The following is a 350-nucleotide window of genomic DNA, read 5'->3' as shown; positions in this document are numbered from 1 at the left end:
TTTTTTTCCCCCTTTCTTCCATGATAAGAAAAGGCAAAATCAGGACCTGGAAAGGGCAGGAGCAGCAGAATTCCCACCTCATGCTCTCCAGAGCTGCTGCAGCCTAGGAAACCCCTGGAATTCCAGCAGCCCTTCCCCAATTCCCCAGGATCTGCAGCCCCTCAGCCCCTCACTGCCCTCAGCCCCACAAACCCCACAACCAACAGTGCAAAACCACCTCCCAGAGGGGGAAAGAGTCCCTATTAATAACCAATAAATGATTAATGCGCCCGTGCTAACGAACTGCCGCTGCTATTAATCAATTATTAATTATTAATGTGGTGTTTGTGAGGATGTGCCCGAAGCGGAAG

Source organism: Malurus melanocephalus, unplaced genomic scaffold, assembly GCF_030028575.1.
Source record: "Malurus melanocephalus ecotype Western Australia unplaced genomic scaffold, MMel_1.1 scaffold_903, whole genome shotgun sequence".
NCBI lineage: Eukaryota > Metazoa > Chordata > Aves > Passeriformes > Maluridae > Malurus > Malurus melanocephalus.
This window is presented reverse-complemented; position numbering follows the sequence as displayed.